Below are 23,275 nucleotides of genomic sequence, written 5' to 3'. Positions count from 1 at the left end.
ATCCTTCAAATATAACTCAAGGCAACCATTAGTCCATAGAGATTGACATCAATTACCAAAACCAAACATGGGGGCACCGCATGTTCTTTCAAGCTTGACCTTCTCTTCGGAGTCTCTGATAAGATCGGGACCAAAAAAATTTCGGTCTCCAACACCATCCCACAGCAATGGTGTTCTACACCTCCTTCCGTATAGAGCTTCGAAAGGGGCCATCTTCAGACTGGTCTGATAGCTGTTGTTGTACGAGAAGTCTCCATATGGCAAGTTGTCATCCCAGCTAGACCCATAGTCTAGCGCACAGGCTCTCAACATGTCCTCCAAAATCTGGTTGACTCTCTCGGTCTGTCCATCTGTCTGCGGATGAAAAGCTGTACTGAACTCCAGCCTCGTACCCAAAGTTTCATGCAACTGATTCCAAAACTTTGAGGTAAATTGTGTTCCTCTATCTGACACGATACTCCTCGGAACTCCATGCAGACATACGATCCTGGTCATGTATATCTTGGCTAACTTAGCGCTGGTATATGTGGTCTTCACGGGAATGAAATAAGCTACCTTGGTCAAGCGATCAACCACTACCCAGATAGAATCATAACCTGAACGGGTCCTCAGTAATCCTGTGATAAAATCCATTCCAAGTTTTTCCCATTTCCACTCGGGTATCGGCAAAGGTTGAAGTAACCCTGCCGGCTTCTGATGTTCCGCCTTTACTCGCTGACAAATATCGCATACTGCTACATACTCGGCAATATCCTTCTTCATACCTGTCCACCAGAAACTTTCCTTCAAATCCAGATACATCTTGGTGTTGCATGGGTGAATCGAGTACGGTGAATCATGGGCCTCCCGAAGAATTAACTTCCTGACCTCTGGGTCATTAGGCACATAGATGCGATCCTCAAACCATAAAGTTCCGTGCTCATCTTCACGAAAACCTTTAGCCTTTCCGTTACTTATCCTTTCCTTTATCTCTGCTATTCCCTTGTCTGTCTTCTGGGCTTCACGGATTCTTTCGGTCAGAGTGGACTGTATACCCAAGGTGGCGACAAATCCTCTCGGTACTATCTCCAGTGGGAGCTCTCTGAGATCGTCGGCTAATTCCCGAGGTAATCCTCCAGCTATGAGGGTGTTCACATAACTTTTACGGCTCAAAGGATCTGCTACAGCATTTGCCTTCCCTGGGTGATAATGCAATCTCATGTCATAATCCTTGATCAATTCAAGCCATCTCCTCTGCCTGAGGTTCAATTCCTTCTGCGTGAAAATATACTTCAGGCTCTTATGATCCGTGTAAACATCACAACTGTTTCCGACAAGGAAATGTCTCCAGGTCTTGAGTGCGTGCACTACGGCTGCTAACTCCAAATCGTGTGTGGCATAATTCATCTCGTGAGGTCGTAGCTGTCTGGAGGTATAAGCTACAACTTTTCCTTCCTGCATGAGCACTCCTCCCAGTCCTTGACGAGAAGCATCACAATATACTTGGTAATCCTTGTGTATGTCTAGCAAAATTAGCACCGGGGCGGTAACCAAACGTTTCTTCAGCTCCTCAAAACTGGCTTCACAATCCTCGGTCCAAATGTACTTGGCTTCCTTCTTCAACAGCTCAGTCATGGGCTTGGCAATCTTGGAGAAATTCTCAATAAACCTCCGATAATATCCTGCGAGTCCGAGAAAACTGCGGATCTCCTTGACTGAGGTGGGGGACTGCCAGTTGGTGACCGATTCGACCTTGGTGGGGTCGACTGCTATTCCTTCTCCTGAAATAACATGTCCGAGGAATCCGACTTCCTTCAGCCAAAATTCACATTTGCTGAATTTGGCATATAACTGATGTTCTCGGAGTTTCTCCAGAACTAGATGTAGATGTTCCTTATGCTCTTCCTCGCTCTTGGAGAAAACCAATATGTCATCGATGAACACCACGACAAACTTGTCCAGATATTCCATAAATACCTTGTTCATCATGCTCATGAAATACGCAGGGGCATTAGTTAATCCGAATGACATGACGGTATACTCATATAAACCATACCTGGTGGTGAAAGCTGTTTTGGGTATATCCTGTTCACGAATCTTCAGCTGATGATACCCTGATCGAAGATCGATCTTGGAGAATACCTTGGCTCCAACTAGTTGATCAAATAAATCGTTAATCATCGGCAGAGGGTACTTGTTCTTGATGGTCACATCGTTCAATGAACGATAATCCACAACCATTCTCAGGGTTCCATCCTTCTTTTCTACCAAAAGAACTGGGGCTCCCCAAGGTGACGAGCTTGGGCGAATATATCCTTTCTCCAATAGCTCCTTAATTTGCTTCTTGATCTCTTCCAAATCATTCGGGGGCATCCGATAGGGTCTCTTGGATATTGGGGCTGTGCCGGGCAATAACTCAATCAAAAACTCAATGTCTCTGTCCGGTGGCATTCCGTGTAATTCCTCTAGAAACATATCGGGAAAATCTTGCACTACGGGCACTTCCTCCTGAACAACTCCCGTGAGGGAATTCACCCGATTCTTCATCGGTGTGCGTCTGGATACATACTTGATCCTCTTCTGCTACGGGGTGGTGAGCAAAATCGTCTTGCAGGCACAGTCGATGTTTCCTTCAAACTTGGTCAACCACTCCATACCTAGAATTACATCCAAACTCTGGGATTCCAATACTATGAGGTCTGCGAGGAAATCATGGTTTCCAATGCTGAGGGTCGAATGACAGCCTAAGCCTGCCGTCATCTCTCCTCCTGGGCAAGTGACCTGAAGAGGGGTTCTAAGGGTTCTAGTGGGCAACCCGTACTTTTACACAACTACCCTTGATATGAATGAATGCGTTGCACCGGAATCAAAGAGTACCAATACTGGATGTGAATTTAATAAAAACTTACCAACCACAGTGTCTGGCTGATCATAGACGTCCTCCACGTCAAGGTGATTCACCTGAGCACGAGGAAAAGGGTTGGGCTTCTTTGCTGAGCTTCCATTGCCGTTGCCGTTTCCATTCCTCTGCTTGGCCTCCGGACAATCGGTGGCATAGTGTCCTGTCTTTTGGCACTTGAAACAGGTGATATGACTCAGATCCTTCTGAGCCGGAGCAGGACGGTGCTGGTTACCATTGCCTCCATTGCCTGACTTGGAGTCTTTGTCGTGGTTGCGATTGTTCCCATTCCCTCCATGGTTATGTCCTCCATGATTATGTCCTCCATGGGTGTGATGGGTATGTCCTCTCGAGTATGGGGTATAGCGGGGCTTCTACTGAGCTCCGGAGTTGTACTTTCCCTGGCCATATTTCCGCTTGCGGCTATCAATTTGCTGCTGCTTGCCTTCAAGTATGGTGGCCTTGTCTACCAGCTCCTGGTAGTTGTTGAAGGTAGCCACCATTAGCTGCATTCCTAGCTCATCATTGAGTCCCTCGAGAAAGTTCTCTTGCTTTGCGGCATCTGTGGCCACATCATCTGGGGCATAGCGAGATAATTTGCTGAACTCATCCACGTACTACCCCACAGTACGGTTCCCCTGGCGTAAGTTGCGGAACTCACGCTTCTTCAGACTCATGGCTCCAGATGAGACATGAGCGGCGCAGAAAGCCTGCTGGAACTGATCCCATGTCATGGTGGTGACCGGATAAGTGGCGGTGTAGTTCTCCCACCAAGAGGCTGCAGGTCCATCAAGCTGATGTGCGGCAAAGCGCACCTTCTCTGCATCTGTGCATCCAGCAGTGGCTAACTCCCTTCCAACCTTGCGGAGCCAATCATCGGCCACAATCGGCTTAGCGCTGCTAGAGAACACTGGCGGATTCAGCCTTAGGAAGCGGGTCAAGTTGTCAACTGGTGGCGGTGGATTGTTGTTATTGTTGTTGTTGTTGTTCTGGTTCTGGATGAGCATCTGCATCAGGGCATTCTGTTGCTGGATCAGCTGGGTAAGCTCCGGCGGGAAGTTGAAATCGGGGTCACGTCTCGGAGGCATCTGGTGTTTTGGAGTGGATGAGAAATTAGAATAGAACAAGGGTCTAATGAGAAAATAGCACTACCCATATGAATGCACAATAATCACACCAATCATTTATTCATTCATCTCAAACAAGGTTCCATCTCGGATTACAAAATCTCGCAACTAATCAAAAATAACGGCCTAACTGATCGACTAAAAAAATAATAATAATATAACATGGCGGTCGACTAAATGTCTTCATCAATTATCCTTGCGTCCTCTGGTGCGGTGTCTCCTCTTGCGGCTTCCTTCGGTGGAGCTCTCTTCATAATCCTGGTCATTGCTCACGAGGGGTCCATCATCTCCACTCGGAAAAAGGTCTTCTCCCAGGTCCATCTTCTCCTCCAGTGTGGCAATATATTTATCCCGGTCCTCGATTCTATTCATAAAATCCTTGACTTCTTCTTCATGTTCAAGGAAGTCCGCGCGTGCTTTCTCCTCCAGTTCCAGTTCACGGAACAACAGCCTCCTGTGTACCTTCGAGTTTCGGCGCGTCTGTATTTCCCGGTTCCTTATGAGACTCTCCAAGTCTTGGACATATGAAAGAATGGAGTCGTCCTCTACGGTACGGATGATATCTCCATTCCTAGCTCTGCGAGAAATCATGGTGAGGTCTGATGGGTCGAGCTCGGCCCTGTACTCTTCTCGGAGATGTCCAAGTGCACGATAAATCGCCATGTCTCTTCCGAGGATCCATGTGAAATCGGTAAACTCAAAGTCAATGGGCTCTGAATGTCCTCCGAAGGTCCTCCCTGGAATGTGCACCTTAATCCTGTAGCGGGTATCCGTCGGAAGTGCATTGATAGGCTTCCCGGTGATTGAGGGCAGAGCAATCTTCAGCTTCTTCACGGTCTGAACCAGCTTCTTGCCGAGAAGCATTGTCTCATTTGGCTGGCAAAACTCCGGTAGCAGAACTGGGGTGAACTCGGCGGCCATCTAGAATGTTGAAAATCAGAGAGAAGTCAGAAATGAACAGGGGAGAATTACGGAATGAGAAGGACATAAAATAAAATAGTCTCTTCCTATGGTTTTCCGATCCTAGGGGTTACGTCCTACGGTCAGCGTGTGCTCTGATACCATCTCTGTAGCGACCCGACCCGAAATCGGTCAAGTCTCTACGTAGCTGTACCATCCCAAGATCATGCTGGCACACATAGTACATTGATGCAAAGATTCAAAGTTCAATCACACCTGAATTTATTACACGATTCTCATATCAAGTCTTTATTACATCATAATAAATTCGGCCGAAGGCCAACTCATGAGAAATAAACTAAATAAAGCTGCGGAAGCGTAGACGAATAGCGAGTCCATCCGACTCCATAGGGCAATCGCCAAGCGTGGATCGTAGCCTCACTCCTGATCGGAAAACTCCTCTGCAACATAAGACGTTGCAGCCATGTAGGTCAGCATTTTGAATATGCCGGCAAGTCATGAAGAGAGAACAACAATAAAATTACTAATACTATATGCAATTTGGCCGTGGGGCTCTAAGTTTCATTGTTTTGAGAAAAAGCCGGTTTTTCTTACAACAAGGACTTGTTTGCAATTACTACAAAATGTTGGTAGTTATTGAGATGGTTCCGCCAACCAATGTCTCATTCCCAACTATTAAATAACCCCTCAATTAATTTATTAAGTTCAGTGTTGAGATATCCGAAATACTCCAATTCCAGAGGCTCATTTGTCCGTAACCGGGGACACGGCTAATCGATTCGGTTATTACTCTGCAGAGGTTTGTGCACTTTACCCGCAAGCATCGTCCCCTCCTTTAAGTCTTCGCACTGCCTGGTGTTTGAAGACGGGATGAACGAAACAGGGTCTTCCAAAGAGTTCCTCTGGGCCACTGCCGGTGCCCATCCAATCCTACCGTTCTTCTACATCTTGTAGCACCGTCCGGCCAGAGTCACGCCTAGGGTCGACCACGCCAGAGCCCATAAAGTCTTGCGGCTGCATAGGTAAGCTTCTGGTTAATGGGGTATCCATCCGTCTCTTCGTGGCTGGGTGAAGCTTTCCGCAAGATGTCATGGCGCTTCTCTATGCATCCCGGCCATCCGCTGGTTTCTCTAGGGTGCGCGTCAACCGTCCTCCACCCAGTAGTGAATTTTGAAGTCCATCTTGAGCTTGATGTCATGGAGTTTTCATCATCTTGACTCTCGCATCTCCCTTATGAATCACTCAACCAACCCCGTCTACGAGCATAGCAAAATAAACTACATCGTCCCGGGCATCGGTAACAAGGGAGAAGGGTTCATCCTACCTCATGGTACTACTCAAGAACATAACTTAACAAAATTGTCCTACTGCATGCATGGTGGGGAGGTATAACTCTAATGCAATATAATCATAGGTATTGTAAAAACATGATCAAATGACTTGCCTGGCTGACGGTCTTCGAAAGCTAGCGACTCGTAATAGCAGGCTTCGCACTCCGGAAATTCTACCGAGTCAAACAATAGCACAAATAAGTATAGCACAATATAACATAACAGCAAGTTGAAGTAAAACACCCAAGCACTCAAACCAAAACCAAAGAAAAACTCGGAGAAAGCAAATCTAGGTCTTCACCATATCAAGCATCAACTAAGAAATAGTCTTATACTACTAAAAAATTTCTTAACAGAACCTAAACATGGGTTTTGCTAACTAACAGAAAGGAAAACAACATACAAACTAGAGGCAAAAAGAATTATATTAAAAGCTATTATAGAACTCCTATTATGACTAAAACAATTCTAGCAAAGAAAAAAAATAAAAAATAATTATTCTACTGTAAATAAAGTTCATCCTCTGTAGCTACAGAAACTAATCTAAAATAAACTACAACATAATAAAAATAAAATAATTTACTAACTAGAACAGTAGGAAAACAGTAGCTAGCTAAATAAACAAGAAAAACTTGATTTTGACTAAAACTATTTTTTTATTTAATCTAAAATACCCAAACAAGTTCCTACTGCTAGGCAAGGTCAAACAAAGCAGTAGCAAAAGAATCACTAAAAAAATTAATCCTAGCTCAATTTATAGCAGAAATACTATTTTGACTAAAACTAATATAAACAATTTTTTAAAAACTAAAACATGGCCGAATCTATTTTCTACCGAAACTATAGGAAATTTGTAAACTAACAAAAAAGAATCAACTAAAAATAATAAATAACCTAAAAGATATAGATTTTTCAAGATTGGATCTATCCTGTTAAAAACAGAAACGAAAATAAAAACTAAAAAAAACTAACGGGCGCTACTGGGTTAATGGGGTGTGCGATCTGAAACTAAACAGTGCTCGGGCGGAAATTAACAGAAACCTGCGCGGCTAATAACTAAACCGACCGATTCGATCTAATCAAATAAACCGTAAACTAAACCGGAGAAAAACCGAATTACTAAAAATAAACCTAACCCGCTACGATCTAATCTACGGCGTACATGCGAGATCTAACGATGGAGGGGAGCTCGAGCTTACAGCGGACGGCGGCGACGGACGGAGCCGACGGCGGCGACTCGGGCGTCGGTGGCGGAGGGGTTCCGGTGGTCCGGGGCGACGGCGGTGACGTCGGGGCGATGCGGCGGAGCGAGGCGGAGACGGTGGTGGAGTCGCTGGAGCTCGGAGGTGACTAAGACGACGAGGGCGAGGCAAAGCAGAGCCCGGTGCTCTGCAGCTCTGGCGGGCGGTGGTCGAGCTCGGGGCGGTGGCTTCAGGGGTACCTGAGCAGAAGAAAGATGTCAGGTGGGTGCGGATCGACGAGTGGGTTCGGCTGGCAGAATTTGGAGGCAGGATAAGGCTCACCGGCGATGGTGGAGGTGATGAACTGCGGCGGCAGAGGCTAGATACGGTCGGCGAGGCGCAGGCTGTGGTGGGAGTTGGGGCAGGGTTTTTTGTTGGTTCGGAAGAGGAGGGAGCTGGGTTTATATAGGGCGTCAACTTGGGCAAGGGGGCGTCTCGGGATCACGATCCCGAGAGGATCGGAATCGCGGCGGTGCTCGGGCGTGCTCCGGAGCGGCATAGCGTGGGCAAGGGGAAAGAGACAGGGCGGGCCCCGCGGGTCAGTGAGGGAGAGAGAGGGGAGCGAACGGGCGACCGAGGGGGAGAGGAGTCGGACGCGGGGCGCTGGGGCAGGCCGGCTCGGGCGCTGGTGGGCCGCGCTCGGCGCTGGCTCGGCCGGTTGGCCTGGCCAGCTCGGGGCTTTTCCCCCTTTTTTTAATTAAGGCAGAGAGAGAAAACTAATTATGGAGAAACCTATAATATTTTTATATAGGAAATATATATATCAAAAATCTCAGGGGAATTAATCCTACAACGTGGACATTTTTCCAGGGGCAAAACTCAAACTAAAAAACAATTTCTGGAAATCCCAAATAAAATTCAAATGTGAATTCAAACTTTTCGGCAATACTTTTCTTCTGACATTTTTGGAGTGTCATGTTTACTCCTGTCATACTTTTGCTCAAGTATTTGTCAGGCATTGTTTTGAAAGAATTTCATTTGCCAATTTGAATCCAAATTCCAACAAACTCGAAAGCCTCTGAAATAATTCAAATGTCACTCAATTCAAACAATATGCATAGATGCTTAGCTATAATTGTAAAACATTCCAAATGGGAAATTTGGGATTTTACACACACACATAGAGGAACATCGATCGTTGCGCATGCACGTCAGAGATAAAGAATGCCCGATATGATGGAGAGGGGGATGTGTGTGTGTGTGTGCCTTCATGGGAGACCGACCTAAAGAAAAAGATTGCATGTGTGCGATGGATAATGCCGATTGGTGTGTGTGAGTGTATGCATGCACGAGAGAAAGTTAGTGGTACAATTATAAAGAGACGACCAATTGTTGGTGTAAAAGACTAGGTGAGGTCATAATCAATGTAAAGTTGAATTCAAATATTTGAATAAGAGATCATGATGTTTGAAACCCATGCATGCATGAATATAACGGAGATCTGCGCGGTGTGGTTTGGAAACGAGCTTGTTGCAATGTATACACATTGAACAAGGTCAGATTGGTTTGAATTTGAGATACCAATGGCAGACATCGTTTGGCCACATTGCATCCGTGCATGGACAAACTATTCTAATTGGAGATGATGGGTGGCTTTCGCATCACATATCTATATCTATACCCCTATATATATATTATATTTTATATTTTTTTATATAGTGTGCGGATAACTTTAACTTTGAAAGATGGTCGTTGGATGAGGCCAATCCGATGGTGCAGAGCTGGCAAATTTGAGCACTACTGGCCATTGGATATCATCTAGATTCTACCAGATTTTGCCACATGTACAATCTAGAAGACTCTATGGTTGAACTTAAGCATAAGGCACAAACCTCAAAACACAAGCACTTCATCTTTGTTCTAGAATCTTCCGTATCATAATTGCCCAAATGTTTTTCTACATGATTTGTTTTTACTTTATGCCTTACAACGCACAATTCCATGAATATTAAAATAGACTAGCTTTCTTATAAAAACTAGATGATTTTAAATAAAATGAACTATAAGAATTAAACGAACATCTACATCATGCATATATGACTCAAAGCTTACATGCTATAATGTGGTATTGATTCATAATTTGGTTGCTAAATCTCATGCGTGCAATGCACGCGTACCTTACTAGTCTAAATGGTGTCTGTGTGTGTATTGTGCGTGTTAAACACATTGTACGTAGTATATCATACTAGTCTAAATTGTCTTTTTTTGGGTACACGTTAAGCTTGTTCTCCCGAAATTTCAAGCCGCGCCTTGTTATGCCGAAATTTGAAGCTAGCGTCTCTGTCTATCATGCTGCGAAACTCCCGCCTCTTCAACCCGTGCCTTGTTAGCCCGAAATATTTAAGATATATCTTTGTCTCACTATGCTCCGACAACTCCCTCCATCTCAACCCGCGCCTTGCTATTCCAAAATTACAATGCGCGCGAAAAATCCCACCTCCTGTGAAATCGCGACACGCGAAATGCCCGTGATACCCCTGAACTGAAAGAACCGCCTCAAATCGGTGGGGGTATGTAACGCCCACGATGCGGCCATATCTCCCACGTGTCGAGGCACGACTTAGAGGCATAACCGCACTGTGGTTTTGTCGAAAGAAGGGTCATCTTCACACAATCCCATGTAATGAACAAGAATGGGGTAAAGAATTGGCTTACAATCGCCACTTCACACAATACATAATAAAATCATACATCATTCAAGATACACACATAGGTCCGACTACGGAACCAAAATAAAAGAAGACAACCCAACTGCTAGATCCCCGATCGTCTCAACTGGGCACCACTACTGATCAACATGAAAAGAAACAACACAATGAACAAGATCTTCATCGAGCTCCCACTTGAGCTCAGTTGTGTCACCTGCACTGGTATCATCGGCACCTGCAACTGTTTTGGAAGTATCTGTGAGTCACGAGGACTCAGCAATCTCACACCCGCGAGATCAAGACTATTTAAGCTTATAGGAAAGGATGGGGTAGTGAGGTGGAGCTGCAGCAAGCACTAGCATATATGGTGGCTAACATACGCAAATGAGAGCGAGAAGAGAAGCAACGCAACGGTCGTGAAGCTAGCAATGATCAAGACGTGATCCTAAACTCCTACTTACGTCAAACATAACCCAGAAACCGTGTTCACTTCCCGGACTCCGCCGAGAAGAGACCATCACGGCTACACACGCGGTTGATGTGTTTTAATTAAGTCGAGTGTCAAGTTCTCTACAACCGGACATTAACAAATTCCCATCTGCCACATAACCGCGGGCACGGCTTTTGGAAGATAATACCCTGCAGGGGTGTCCCAACTTAGCCCATTATAAGCTCTCACGGTCAACGAAGGATAAACCTTCTCCCAGGAAGACCCGATCAGTCTCGGAATCCCGGTTACAAGACATTTCGATAATGGTAAAACAAGACCAGCAAGACCACCCGCTGTGCCGACAAATCCCGATAGGAGCTGCACATATCTCGTTCTCAGGGCACACCTGATAAGCGAAGTGTACAGGTACCAACGTAACCCAAGTTGCCAAGGGACGGTCCCGCACGTTGCTCTAGTTTGGACCAGCGCTCAGAGGAACACTGGCCCGGGGGTTTAAATAAAGATGACCCTTGAGTCTGCAGAACCCAAGGGAAAAAGGCTTAGGTAGGCAAATGGTAAAACCAAGGTTGGGCCTTGCTGCAGGAGTTTTATTCAAGGCGAACTGTCAAGGGGGTCCCATAAATCACCCAACCGCGTAAGGAACGCAAAATCAAGGAACATAACACCGGTATGACGGAAACTAGGGCGGCAAGAGTGGAACAAAACACCAGGCATAAGGCCGAGCCTTCCACCCTTTACCAAGTATATAGATGCAATTAATTAAGATAAGAGATATTGTGATATCCCAACATAAACATAATCCAACATGGAGCAATCTTCATCTTCACCTGCAACTAGCAACGCTATAAGAGGGGCTGAGGAAAAGCGGTAACATAGCCAAACAACGGTTTGCTAGGAAAAAGGTGGGTTAGAGGCTTTACATGGCAATATGGGAGGCATGATATAGCAAGTGGTAGGTAGCGCGGCAAAGCAATAGAGCGAACAACTAGCAAGCAAAGATAGAAGTGATTTTGAGGGTATGGTCATCTTGCCTGAGATCCCGCAAGGAAGAAGAACGAGTCCATGAAGAAAACAAACGGATGAAGTCGAACGAATCCTCACAACTCCGGAACGAAGCTGAAGGTAACGAGAGAAGCAACCCGGAAAGAAACAAACAACAAATTAAACAACCATCACAGAACACATGGCATGATACACACTCAAGTATGATGCATGTCTGGTTTAATGAGCATGGCATGGCAAAGTGCAACAAACAACACTACAAATTAAGTGGAGCTCAATATGCAACGAGTTGCATATTGACGAAACACCACATCAATTATTTAGTTCTCTCTCGGTTATGTACCCAACAATATTAAATGTTGATTAACATGGCAAGAGGTGAAGCATAAGTAAACTAACTATTTAAGCAAGTTTAAATGAGGCCGGAACAACAAACAACAATTCCGGAAAATCCTCATGTCCATATTTTTGATTTGGTACTGTTCTGCCATAAACGCAATTTTAATGTTGTTAAACAGCAAAATGAAGTGCACCATGTTAAACTAGGCATTTGTTCCAAGCAAGTTACATATATAGTTTATTTAAATCCGAGTTACGGTTAATTAGTTATGAATTAAATCATTTTAACATGACATTTAAGCAAATTTAAACAAACAGCACTTTAAACATTTTAAACATGGATGAGAGTGACCTATTATTAAACTGCACAAATTTCTGAGCATTTTACATGTATAAATTATTTTAATCCGATGCACGGTTGTGAAGTTATTATATGCATGAAGTTCAAGGGTTTTTTCTGCAAATCTGTTTTCTCACATTAATAGGCAAAATCGCAGACAGAGAAAAAAACAACACTGGGCCGAAACTGACTGGGCCAGCGGTGCACAGGAGAGGGACGGGTGCTGCTCACTCATGGGCTTCGGCCCGGTTTGGTGGAGAGGCCAAGGCAGGCCGGATCTGGCTTGAATCAGCGCGCTGGCCCAGGCGAGAGGAGGCAGGGCGCGGACAACGTGAGGCACGAGGGAGCGGGCGCCTTGTCCTCTGCTCGTTTCCAACAGAAACAGCAGCAAAACTCGGTGATGCAAAGGCAGGGGAACTTGGCGTGACTTCGGCGAGGACGGACGAAGGGCGCCGGATCCAGGCGGGGAAGACCGGAGGCGCGCACGGGATGGCGGCGGCGGAGCTTGGCGCAGGACAGGCACGCGCGAGGAGGAAGCATCGGGCGCGCTGGAGGTGGAACGAGCAGCGGCTCGATGCAGCAGAGATGCCTCGCGACCTCTATAGACGAGCGGAACGAGGCGAGGGAGAAGATGGCTGACGCGGCAGGGACTCGCCGGTGACGGAGCGCAGCTTGGGCCCCGGAGGTGGGGACGGCGACGACTTGGCGAGGCGGCACTGGCGGGACTTGGGGACGAGCTGGAGGCGGAGGGCGGCAGACACGGCAGCGGCGGCATCGAAGCCCTGTCCATGGCGGCAGAGAGGGAGCAGAGAGATTAGAGACAGAGAGGAAAAGAGAGACGGCAGATGGGGAAGGAAGGGAGCAGGGCACGGCGGGGAACCCATCTCCGGCGAGGTTGTTGCTGCTGGAGGTCGCCGGCTCAGGCGAGGGTCGCGGGCACAGGGCGCCTGGTCTCAGGAGGCAGGGCACGAACGCGGGAGAAGGAGCTCGGGCTCCTGGCGTGGTGGATGAGGTCACTGGTGGTGGTGCTCCGGTGGCCTGCCGGTTTTTCCGACGAGCGGCGCGGGGACGAGGTGAGGAGGCGCCCGGGCACCTGCCCGCTGGATCGAGGGCTCGAGGAGCTCCTCCTCCTTTGGTGCTGGACACGCACGGGAGTCGGGAGGGGAGGCGGCTGCGAGCAGTGGTTGGCCTGGTGCTGAATGCGAGGGGGAATTTTGGATCGAGGAGAGGGTGTCTAGTCGATGGATCTGGAGGATCCCAAGGAAGATGCTGAGTGGGTAGCGGCGCGGCTAGGGAGGATGGGACAAGTCCCCTAAAAACTAGGGTTAGGCTGTTTTAATAGCTAGGTGGACTAGCTTAAGGCAAAACGGACCCTCCGATCAAAATTGAACGGTTGAGAAAAATAGGCTGTGGAGTCCAATAAAGAAAACGGAGATATTTTGTAGATGTTAGGGGATGATCCGGACCCAACGGTAACGGTAGTCCGGTTCAGGTTCGGGGAAGTTTCGGACACGCACAAGGAGAGGTTGACGAAAGGCCAATGAAGACAAAGCGGTCAGCGAGAGGGTGACGAAGGCAAAGGAAGAAACGACAACAACGAACGAATGCAAGTTTTAAAACATGACGGCAACGGAGTGCCGATGCAATGCAAATGATGCGATGATGAATGCAACACACAAATAAAAAACACACTGACTCGCAAAACAAGGAAGGCATCTGGAGCGTCGGTCTCGGGGCGTTACAACACTCCACCACTACAAGAGGATCTCGTCCCGAGATCTAGGATTGCACCGGAGAGAAACGGAAGAGGAAGAGAAAAGGTAAAACTAAGTTGCTTCATTGACAAAAGAGTGAAACCAAAGAACCTTGAGAGGTTGAAAACTTGAAAGAAGAATACGACAGAGTTGAACAAAATTGAGAAGACTCCGGTAGAAAAGAGAAACAAGGAACACCATGTGAACTTTGGAGTTTGCAAAGCTATGAATGACGAGAGCAATGGACGAGAAGTACATGCAAGCACTCCGGTTGAAACGAGATGTACAAGGAATGATAATGATCAATTACGATAACGCTCCGGTTGGAAAATGTAAGGGGTAGAATATGGACTTGGCAAAATGAAAGCACTTGGGTGAGACTCCGGTTAGAAGAGGAATGATAGACACAACACTCCGGTTAAAACAAGATAAAGAAGGAATGAGAATGATGTAATTTGGGCAGCACTCCGACTGTAAATGGAAGGAATTGAACATGATCTTGACAAGATGAGAGGATACTCGATGAAATTAACAACACATTGACTCCGGAACTAATGAAAGAATGGCACAAGGGGTAAGAAAGATTTCAGACAGCACTCCGGTTGAGGAAGGAGACAAAACTTGATAAGATGAGAGAACTCGAATGAAAACACGACACTCCGGCTAAACGGACGACAAAGGAAAAATTACATGATCTTGACAAAACAAGATGATTGGTCGAAGAGAGCAACATCACCATGCCTCCGGAAGAAAAAAAATAGAAGATAGATCATTGGAATAAAGGAATGGAGAAGAAAATGACAACTTCTGCCACAAATGAGCTTGGAAAGCATCCTTCCAAGAAGGTTATAACGGAGTTGTTGGGAAATCAACAGCGAAAAGAACAAGCTTGTTGAGGGCTTATAGAACACATCTCAAAGTTGTGAGGTGACAACCCGCCACTAACGGAAACCGTTGATTGGATTGAGATCAACAAGGAGATGAAAAATTTCTTCACCGAGATGAGAAAAGAGAAAATTGGATCATTGATAAGCACCACAAATAGCTACATTCCTTAGGGAAGGCTGTAGGTGAAATATAACCCAATATAACTCCAACAAAAAAATTGATTGGTTGAAAAGATCTCTTGAACGAAACAGAACATGATGGATTTAAATATCTCATTCCTGACAACTTGTGAATCATGAAACCTGAAGGAAATTATCAGGAAGGACATAGCACCACCTCAAAAGATAAGATAGAGAGAATTGCACTTCAGAATGCAAGATGAAGAATGCTTGAACTCCTCAAAACAGAACATGTGTTGAACACCATGTTTATTTGGGAGTATAGGTTGGCGGATCTTAACTCCGAGACAAATCTTGAAGAACAATTGAAGAATGAAAGGAAACCTTGACGAACCACCATGTCGAGCCTTCGTGAGAACTCCGGTAATAAAAGAATGATCAAACGAAAGGGAAAATTGAAAAGAACTCCGGGAGAAGCCTTGCAATGATTAGATGAAGCTTTGAAATGATATAATTGAAATAACTTGGAGCTCCGGAAAGAAAAGATGAACAACTTGGAACCAAGAAGTTGATATCATGAACGAACTCCGGAAGAAGGAATTAATCACTTAGAGGAAACAAGAATAAGAATTACATTACGCGTATCCTTCACCCATTTAGATTGATGACAAGCAACAGATTTGGCATACTACTTATTCTCGTAGAAAGGATTAAGATAGATATGACGCAAACTTGGGAAGGTCTTCCACGAACCACCGGTAGGATTGAAACAACGAATAAATTGATATGATAATAAAGGAAGAGAAATCTTGAACGAACCACCGTAAGAATTGGAAAAGAAAGTAGCCAAAGCGCAATTCACCGGGAAGAATTGGAAAAACGAATGAAGATACTTGAGGGGATTTAGATACATGAGAACGAAGAGATCGTGAACTGATTAGAGGATACTTGGACGATGCACCGGAATAATATGGAGATGAGCGAAGAGACATCACTTTAGAATAATTGGAGAACAAAGCTGAAAACTTAGAACGAAGAAATCTTCTGAAATGATGGCCTTTGGATGATCAAGAAATGAAAACAACTCTGAAATGCTCCGGATAGGTAAGAAAAGAATTGCACGATTGGAAACAACTATGAGAGGATGGCAACAAGTTAGAACCATGAATCTTCAAGAGAACGAACCAAGATTCAAGAGAAATTCTTCTTCGGTCTTCAAATGTTGAGAATGACGATGAGAAACACCACCATGAATTATTGAGACACTCTGGAACAATGGATAATAGAAATGATGAACCAACGATGAAAGAATTGAAAGATCTTGGAGAAAGACATATGAATGATGAAAATTCATTCTTACGTCAAACTTTGAAATGAATTTGAGAATAACTCCAGAAAAATTAGAAGAGTCAGGTAAGATCCTGGGAAAAGACCTGTGGGTTAGGGCCCACTCAAAAGATACACCGTTGGAATGATTTAAAATAGAGATCGCACTAGTTGAATTAAATGGCTTGAATGAGATAGCATCTCAAAAGAACTTGAGTGAATTGAGAAATGGAAACTTGAATCTTCTGAGATATCTTCATCACTCCAGAACAATTGAATAGCGAGAAGTGGAAGATTAAGAGATGCACCGACATGAGAAAACATTTGAAACGAGGAAAAGAATACGATCAACACTGAAGGCTTGACTTGAGTCCACCGGAGAAGAAAAAGAATGAAGAATGATAAACTTGAAGAACATCTTCACGAGAACCACCGGGTAAGAACATTGATTGAAAAGAATGAAGGGACTTCACGTGAATAAAATGGATACTTGGTTAAGACATCTGATTCCTTGAAGAAAAAGGGTGGGAGGGCGGGAAAAATAAAGGCACCTTGGGACGGATGAAACAAACACCGTTGAGAAAACTTAGAGTTGATCTTGCGGATGTTGAAAATGATCGGATCCACTTGAAGAGAAAACGCACCGATTGGAAATAGAATTAAGATGGCAATCTCGTTGATCAAGAAGGATTAATATTCACATAGAAATATGAGAACACCGCTTAGAATAAGGTATGGAATCAACATTTGTCATTGAAGCAAGTCAAATACCACAACTTAAAACAAAACAAAGGATTTGGCTTGCAGAATAAGCCGGAACAAACATATGATAGAGATTTCGTCCGAAGTTTTCGTGGTGGGGCCCACACGGGCTCGATCGTACAGCACCATCATGTACAAGGCAGTGCACATGACATACGAAGCATCCCTGAGTCGGCATAGCCAAGGACTCTTTAAGACACTACGAGACCACTGTAAAACCAACCGTGGAAAGGCGGACCACTAGACGTCGAACCCCAATCTCATATCATGCGTCTGTCGGATAGATATCCTTGGAGCTACTTGAATTCCCACTTATAAACTCCTGAAACTTTCTGGTTATGCAATCAGGTGTTGGGGATAGAGGGGACACAAAATATATCACCCAAACTAACAATACCTAGATCCAGCTGTATCCATCCTTCAACACATAACCAAGAAACCTTCGGAAATCATTTACCTCAACCTTCAAAAAGCATCCGTTATACGAGTTATGGCAAAACTCCCGAACTCCCGCCCCAGTACTGGGTGGCGTCGAGGTGATCTCACCAACAACTGCATAAAAGAGATTTTTGATGTCGGCGAAACTCAGGTATTCCAGAACTGCAACGATAAAATTGTGACGACAACACCTCGGAGCTCAACTCCCCGGGACACTGCCACAACCCCTAAATGTCAGGAGGCACCAAGAACAATGTTCTAGTCACAAAACCATCGGAATGATTCCAAGATACCTGCGTGATCCTAAATTTTTTTTAGTGAAATTTGAGGAGAGAAGAGTCAAAACTTCTACGTCAGGAGGGCTCACGAGAGCTACGAAGGGACTGAGGAGTAAAAAGAATCCTACTCTCCGATATATATAATCCTAAGACTCAAAAAAATTTTGTTCTAGACTCAACAACGCCAGCGATTCGATCAAGCAGGGGCTCCTAAGTCGGGGATGGCTCTGATTACCAACTTGTAACGCCCACGATGCGGCTATATCTCCCACGTGTCGAGGCACGACTTAGAGGCATAACCGCACTGTGGTTTTGTCGAAAGAAGGGTCATCTTCACACAATCCCATGTAATGAACAAGAATGAGGTAAAGAATTGTCTTACAATCGCCACTTCACACAATACATAATAAAATCATACATCATTCAAGATACACACATAGGTCCGACTACGGAACCAAAATAAAAGAAGACAACCCAACTGCTAGATCCCCGATCGTCCCAACTGGGCACCACTACTGATCAACATGAAAAGAAACAACACAACGAACAAGATCTTCATCGAGCTCCCACTTGAGCTCAGTTGTGTCACCTGCACTGGTATCATCGGCACCTGCAACTGTTTTGGAAGTATCTGTGAGTCACGAGGACTCAGCAATCTCACACCCGCGAGATCAAGACTATTTAAGCTTATAGGAAAGGATGGGGTAGTGAGGTGGAGCTGCAGCAAGCACTAGCATATATGGTGGCTAACATACGCAAATGAGAGCGAGAAGAGAAGCAACGCAACGGTCGTGAAGCTAGCAATGATCAAGACGTGATCCTGAACTCCTACTTACGTCAAACATAACCCAGAAACCGTGTTCACTTCCCGGACTCCGCCGAGAAGAGACCATCACGGCTACATACGCGGTTGATGTGTTTTAATTAAGTCGAGTGTCAAGTTCTCTACAACCGGACATTAACAAATTCCCATCTGCCACATAACCGCGGGCACGGCTTTCGGAAGATAATTCCCTGCAGGGGTGTCCCAACTTAGCCCATTATAAGCTCTCACGGTCAACGAAGGATAAACCTTCTCCCAGGAAGACCCGATCAGTCTCGGAATCCCGGTTACAAGACATTTCGATAATGGTAAAACAAGACCAGCAAGACCACCCGCTGTGCCGACAAATCCCGATAGGAGCTGCACATATCTCGTTCTCAGGGCACACACCTGATAAGCGAAGTGTACAGGTACCAACGTAACCCAAGTTGCCAAGGGACGGTCCCGCATCTTGCTCTAGTTTGGACCAGCGCTCAGAGGAACACTGGCTCGGGGGTTTAAATAAAGATGACCCTTGAGTCTGCAGAACCCAAGGGAAAAAGGCTTAGGTAGGCAAATGGTAAAACCAAGGTTGGGCCTTGCTGCAGGAGTTTTATTCAAGGCGAACTGTCAAGGGGGTCCCATAAATCACCCAACCGCGTAAGGAACGCAAAATCAAGGAACATAACACCGGTATGACGGAAACTAGGGCGGCAAGAGTGGAACAAAACACCAGGCATAAGGCCGAGCCTTCCACCCTTTACCAAGTATATAGATGCAATTAATTAAGATAAGAGATATTGTGATATCCCAACATAAACATAATCCAACATGGAGCAATCTTCATCTTCACCTGCAACTAGCAACGCTATAAGAGGGGCTGAGCAAAAGCGGTAACATAGCCAAACAACGGTTTGCTAGGAAAAAGGTGGGTTAGAGGCTTGACATGGCAATATGGGAGGCATGATATAGCAAGTGGTAGGTAGCGCGGCAAAGCAATAGAGCGAACAACTAGCAAGCAAAGATAGAAGTGATTTCGAGGGTATGGTCATCTTGCCTGAGATCCCGCAAGGAAGAAGAACGAGTCCATGAAGAAAACAAACGGATGAAGTCGAACGAATCCTCACAACTCCGGAACGAAGCTGAAGGTAACGAGAGAAGCAACCCGGAAAGAAACAAACAACAAATTAAACAACCATCACAGAACACATGGCATGATACACACTCAAGTATGATGCATGTCTGGTTTAATGAGCACGGCATGGCAAAGTGCAACAAACAACACTACAATTAAGTGGAGCTCAATATGCAACGAGTTGCATATTGACGAAACACCACATCAATTATTTAGTTCTCTCTCGGTTATGTACCCAACAATATTAAATGTTGATTAACATGGCAAGAGGTGAAGCATAAGTAAACTAACTATTTAAGCAAGTTTAAATGAGGCCGGAACAACAAACAACAATTTCGGAAAATCCTCATGTCCATATTTTTGATTTGGTACTGTTCTGCTATAAACGCAATTTTAATGTTGTTAAACAGCAAAATGAAGTGCACCATGTTAAACTAGGCATTTTTTCCAAGCAAGTTACATATATAGTTTATTTAAATCCGAGTTACGGTTAATTAGTTATGAATTAAATCATTTTAACATGGCATTTAAGCAAATTTAAACAAACAGCACTTTAAACATGGATGAGAGTGACCTATTATTAAACTACACAAATTTCTGAGCATTTTACATGTATAAATTATTTTAATCCGATGCACGGTTGTGAAGTTATTATATGCATGAAGTTCTAGGGTTTTTTCTGCAAATGTGTTTTCTCAGCATTAATAGGCAAAATCGCAGACAGACAAAAAAACAACACTGGGCCGAAACTGACTGGGCCAGCGGTGCACAGGAGAGGGACGGGTGCTGCTCACTCATGGGCTTCGGCCCGGTTTGGTGGAGAGGCCAAGGTAGGCCGGATCTGGCTTGAATCAGCGCGCTGGCCCAGGCGAGAGGAGGCAGGGCGCGGACAACGTGAGGCACGAGGGAGCGGGCGCCTTGTCCTCTGCTCGTTTCCAACAGAAACAGCAGCAAAACTCGGTGATGCAAAGGCAGGGGAACTTGGCGTGACTTCGGCGAGGACGGACGAAGGGCGCCGGATCCAGGCGGGGAAGACCGGAGGCGCGCACGGGATGGCGGCGGCGGAGCTTGGCGCAGGGCAGGCACGCGCGAGGAGGAAGCATCGGGCGCGCTGGAGGTGGAACGAGCAGCGGCTCGATGTAGCAGAGATGCCTCGCGACCTCTGCAGACAAGCGGAACGAGGCGAGGGAGAAGATGGCCGGCGCGGCAGGGACTCGCCGGTGACGGAGCGCAGCTTGGGCCCCAGAGGTGGGGACGGCGACGACTTGGCGAGGCGGCGCTGGCGGGACTTGGGGACGAGCTGGAGGTGGAGGGAGGCAGACACGGCAGCGGCGGCGTCGAAGCCCTGTCCATGGCGGGAGAGAGGGAGCAGAGAGATTACAGACAGAGAGGAAAAGAGAGACGGTAGATGGGGAAGGAAGGGAGCAGGGCACGGCGGGGAACCCATCTCCGGCGAGGTTGTTGCTCCTGGAGGTCGCCCGCTCGGGCGAGGGTCGCGGGCACAGGGCGCCTGGTCTCGGGAGGCAGGGCACGAACGCGGGAGAAGGAGCTCGGGCTCCTGGCGTGGTGGATGAGGTCACTGGTGGTGGTGCTCCGGTGGCCTGCCGGTTCTTCCGACGAGCGGCGCGGGGACGAGGTGAGGAGGCGCCCGGGCACCTGCCCGCTGGATCGAGGGCTCGAGGAGCTCCTCTCCTTTGGTGCTGGACACGCACGGGAGCCAGGAGGGGAGGCGGCTGCGAGGAGTGGTTGGCCTGGTGTTGAATGCGAGGGGGAATTTTGGATCGAGGAGAGGGTGGCTAGTCGATGGATCTGGAGGATCCCGAGGAAGATGCCGAGTGGGTGGCGGTGCGGCTAGGGAGGATGGGACAAGTCCCCTAAAAACTAGGGTTAGGCTGTTTCAATAGCTAGGTGGACTAGCTTAAGGCAAAACGGACCCTCCGATCAAAATTGAACGGTCGAGAAAAATAGGCTGTGGAGTCCAATAAAGAAAACGGAGATATTTTGTAGATGTTAGGGGATGATCCGGACCCAACGGTAACGGTAGTCCGGTTCAGGTTCGGGGAAGTTTCGGACGCGCACAAGGAGAGGTTGACGAAAGGCCAATGAAGACAAAGCGGTCAGCGAGAGGGTGACGAAGGCAAAGGAAGAAACGACAACGACGAATGAATGCAAGTTTTAAAACATGACGGCAACGGAGTGCCGATGCAATGCAAATGATGCGATGATGAATGCAACACACAAATAAAAAACACACTGACTCGCAAAACAAGGAAGGCATCTGGAGCGTCGGTCTCGGGGCGTTACAGGGTACTTTTGTAACTTACCCCACATTTCGGACAAGCGCGTCCCTAAACCATGGTTCCCCACTCCCATCCCATCCGCCCACCCATTCGTACACCGAGGCCGGCAAAACTCGCGAAGCCCCACACCCTCCTCCATCCGCCACCCAGCCGGAGCCTCTTCCCCGACGACGTCGTCCACAGCAACACCTCGACGTCCCTCATCCACTGTACCGGATGAGGATCCATCGTCGATCTGGTCGTCCCGCCGGTTCAGCCATCCTGTGTTCCACCTCCAAGGAGCTGCCCCGATGTTCCCCTCGTCTTTCGCGCCACCTCCATTCCCACACCGCCATCTTCACCTGCACCACCGGAAGAGCATCATCATCACCCTTTCCTCGAATGAAGCTGCAGCCTAATCGGCGCCACCAAAGAGGTTGTACACTAATCGCCGCATTTTCTTCTTGATTCGATCTCACGGTGCTGCCGACGCTCGGTCCCGAGCCGACACGGCGCGGCTCCATCCACGCCGGCGTCGCCGGCCATTTCCTCCATGGTGTCGCTCCCTCGGTGGCGACGTCCACATCAGTAGGAGCTGCTGCTACTTTAGCTCTCGCTCGTGCTGCTGTTGTGCTCTTGCTCTCGGTCCCCTGCCTGGCCTGCTCTTGCTCTTGCTCTTGCTTGCGCTGCTGCTCTCGCTCTTGCTCTTGCTTGCGATGCTGCTCCGATTTAGCTACACTTCAGTCGACTGAATCGACTTTTGGGTCAGTCGATTTTCAGGGGGTGGGGGGCTCGCCAGAGTTAAGGAAGAACCAGCCGCAGCGGGGAGGAGGGCTCGCCGGAGAGGTACCCCACTACCTATCTTAGGGTTCAGGGTGGGGGCGATGGTCGCCAGCGGTGGTGGGGCGGTGGAGTGGGGATCACCGGAGAAAAAGCTCGGCACTGGGGGCTACAGGGATGGCCGGGGCGGCGGCGGACCGGTGGTGCGGAGTGTTTTCGGGGCGGGCGGGCGGCGCACCGCCGGCCACGGGCGGCGGGGGGCGGCTGTTTGGCCGGTGGTGGCTGGCGGCTCAGGGGGGTGGAGGTTGAAGATGAACCGCAGGCCCTTGATTTCGTATCCAACGGCTGCAAAATCGACTGACCAGAGATGAAAACGCCAGTCGACTAACTTGTAGCCTCACCTCTAGTGCATTCAGTTTCGACAGTAAAATTCAGT

The 23,275-nt window shown here is 47.0% G+C and overlaps 1 long non-coding RNA gene across 1 annotated transcript; it reads right to left on the bottom strand.

Annotated features, from left to right (window-relative positions):
- Positions 1-18,189: 18,189 nt before the first annotated feature.
- LOC109775160 (uncharacterized) lies at positions 18,190-21,578 on the bottom strand. The gene is made up of 3 exons (XR_012182852.1): positions 20,575-21,578; positions 19,703-19,787; positions 18,190-18,459 (listed from the first exon to the last, which is right to left on the bottom strand). It is a non-coding gene; the product is annotated as an uncharacterized lncRNA (long non-coding RNA).
- Between the last annotated feature and the right edge of the window lie 1,697 nt (positions 21,579-23,275).

Source organism: Aegilops tauschii, chromosome 4 (genome assembly GCF_002575655.3).
Source record: "Aegilops tauschii subsp. strangulata cultivar AL8/78 chromosome 4, Aet v6.0, whole genome shotgun sequence".
Taxonomy (NCBI): domain Eukaryota; kingdom Viridiplantae; phylum Streptophyta; class Magnoliopsida; order Poales; family Poaceae; genus Aegilops; species Aegilops tauschii.
This window is presented reverse-complemented; position numbering and strand designations above follow the sequence as displayed.